The sequence below is a fragment of the Hydra viridissima genome, unplaced genomic scaffold (assembly GCF_058129835.1).
Source record: "Hydra viridissima isolate aposymbiotic clone 2 unplaced genomic scaffold, HvirCarnegie_v1 scaffold_11, whole genome shotgun sequence".
In the NCBI taxonomy this organism is placed as follows: domain Eukaryota; kingdom Metazoa; phylum Cnidaria; class Hydrozoa; order Anthoathecata; family Hydridae; genus Hydra; species Hydra viridissima.
Genome location: NW_028324310.1, coordinates 8,771,512 through 8,774,577, shown reverse-complemented (window position 1 = coordinate 8,774,577; position 3,066 = coordinate 8,771,512). Strand labels below are relative to the sequence as shown.

Genomic DNA, 3,066 nt, shown 5'->3' with positions numbered 1-3,066 from the left:
AGTTTACCTAGTAAAGAGATAACAAGGATTTTGATATTTTAACAAAAAAAAGTCTTCCTCGAACATTTTAAATTAAGAATTTTCCGAATAGCCTAGTATGAGATCTCATAGATGGATGGTCGGTCGGTTGGGAGGGGAAATGGTTGTCGGTCGGTCGGAGGGTGAGGAACTTGTAAGTATTTTGCATTAAGAGTCGATCAAGAAAGAATGTCAACCACTTTGTTTTTATCTCTGTTAACAACCATGGCAACGGGTTATAAATACAAGATAAACGATGAGCCAACCAAATATGTATCATTTGAGTTACTACGAAATCGTTTTCAGACAACATCTACATTTACAAAATATGCCAAATATAAAGTCAACAAAAAGAAAAATGCAATACGATGAAATGGAAAACAAACGGAAAGAAGAAAAAATACAAGCACTAAAGAAAACGGTAGAAGCAAGTAACCAAAAAGAATCGTTAGATATCCTTCGAGAAAATCGTGTGACGCATGCAACAAGTACGTTGGAATTAAGCATATTAACATACTACTACTCAATATTACTACCGCATATTACTACTCAAACGTCACTAAGTGCCTGCAAAACATTGTATGATTACATAGTATTCAACAACGAAGAAATAAAAAAAGAGCAACACATAAAAACAATAAAAAGAAGCAAGAGAACTGAACAAAGAGAGAACTTTTGTAAATATTTAATAGACCTAAAAATTCTAAACAGCAGACATTATGATGAAACACTAGCAAATGACGAACAACTACGATTGATGGAACTACAGATGGCAAGTACAGAATTGAAAACTAGTAAGAAAACTATTTTTAGGCAAAATTATTTTAAATGTAAAAAGACTGATGTACTCACGAATATATTTACTATATGCACGAATAAATCTAAATTAGGAACACTCAAAATTTCCTGATGCACATTATTAAGAAGAACTGTATGGCTCTACCTAGATTTAAAAAACTACTCTGTAATTTTATATTTAATTTAAACAACAAGCGTAGGGGTTTAATTTTGTGTGGTCCGTCGGATAGTGGAAGTCGTTCCTAGCAAACTTGTAGTATGGGCAGTTTAAATCTTACGAAATAGGTTATTTTAACTGCCCAACAGGGCCGAACCCATCGCGATTTCTATTCCAATCGCTGTCGAATTGTCCAGCATATAGGTGTGATGAAATGGTATTTGAACATCTACGTGTTATACAGCTAATGAAACAGCTGCTGGAAGGCTCAACAACTCTGACAACAGATATAAAATTCAAAGATGCACTTCCCATATATCCGCATCCGACCTTGATAACTATGATTAGTTCGTCTCGAAACGACATACTAAAATGGCACCCTGAAGAACTGGATGCATTCGAAAGTCGATGTACCATGTTATTCATGGGTACACCGTTGAATCAAGTATTCCAACCGAACGAACTATCAGAGTTAGCTAAATTAAGCCCCGAAATTTTGTATACACTATCATTATACAAGAAAGAAGCGAATGTTGTAAGTAATGATGTATTAAGTACTACTATAAAAAGCGGGTTCAAGCTCATTGTCATTTTTGCGCAAGCTCATTGTCATTTTTGCGCAAGCTCATTGTCATTTTTGCGCAGGATTTTTTGTGTATTTCCATTTTTGTGTATTTTCATAATGAGATGACATTATGAAAAAAAGGGTGTGAATGTCTTAATTTATTCTTTGTAGTAGTTCAAGTATGGAAAAAGATGTTTATATTTTTCTCTTCGCGTTTCTCTAATTCTTTGTGCATGTTGTTTTTGTCGTTGTTCTTCAAATCCATGTCGTAGTGAGAGTTTAGTATTGGTATGAATGGGTAAGGTATTTAATTTTTTAATTTTATTAATATAATTTTCATCAATTCTTTTTTTGTGATTATCATCGTGGAATTGTATGGTCAATCTGTGTAATTCTGGATCAAAAGTGGGTTTAATTATTTCCGGTAGTTCACTGTAAAGGAATTCCTCAAATTCTTCTTGTTCTGTAATACTCATTGTTATTTTTTATATGAAAAGAAATTTATTTAAGTCATTTTAAAAAAGTTTTTTTTCACTGTATATTAGATCCATGTAAATTAAAAGAATTTTTTTTAGATCCTTTGGATCTATGGGATTTCACAAGTGAAATTTTTATATCCTTTGGATCAATGGAAATTCTTCGAATTTTTAAGCGTAATAATAGACTTGTCCTAGAAGAAGGTAAAAGCTTCCGGATTGACCGACTTGAGCATCACCAGAGTTGAGCGTGACAACGAGTCTTCTACCAGCTGCGACAGTAGGCATAGAATCTGCTTCTCCGAAATTTCTGTAAAAAGAGATGGTAGATGTAGAGCCGATGGATGCTGTGGATTGATACAACAGTCCAGTCGATTTGTTGTTGAAGGAAGTCACATTTGATCCGTTCCATGACGACAAATAAAAATCTTCTAATCCTGAAGAGGAAAAGATGCATGTGCTGTCACCGTCATATCCTGGAAAATACGTGTAATTGTTGGTGTTGTACGGTGTCCAAGGAGTGAGAACAGTGCCGTTACCTGGAGGTAAATTCCCATCGTACATTCTGACTCTAGATTCCCACCAGTTTCCAGAGGCGCCAATGATGTGCATCTTGATGTATTTCAACAACACACCATTTCCTTTTCCGTTGGTGTTCATCAAAACGTATTCGCTGCCATAAGTGGTGTTCATATATCGAAACGTTTTGCAGTACAGCTTGTAAAGAGGGATGGTGGCAGGAATGGAAGCAAGTGTGGAAATGAACGGTTGAATCCAATACGTGATGGCTGTTGCATTTCTGTTGACGAGTTGAATGGAGACGTCGTTTCTGAAAGGCATGTCCAACGTGAAATATCCTCCTAAAGAAGTGGTGTTAAACATGTTGCATCCCTGCAAAGAGTTGGCGTAAAAAGCTCCTCCCAATGGTGAAAAAAGCAAATCGGTAGCAAGTCCTGTTTGATCCACTCCGATTCCGTCAGTAACTTCTATACAATTTCCTACATTGATTTCTCCGTCAGTGAAGATTCGAATAAAAACTTGACCAGGAATAT

The 3,066-nt window shown here is 35.5% G+C and overlaps 1 pseudogene; it reads left to right on the top strand.

The window, feature by feature from the left end:
* LOC149882034 (uncharacterized) lies at positions 1-2,144 on the top strand (annotated as a pseudogene).
* Positions 2,145-3,066: the final 922 nt, after the last annotated feature.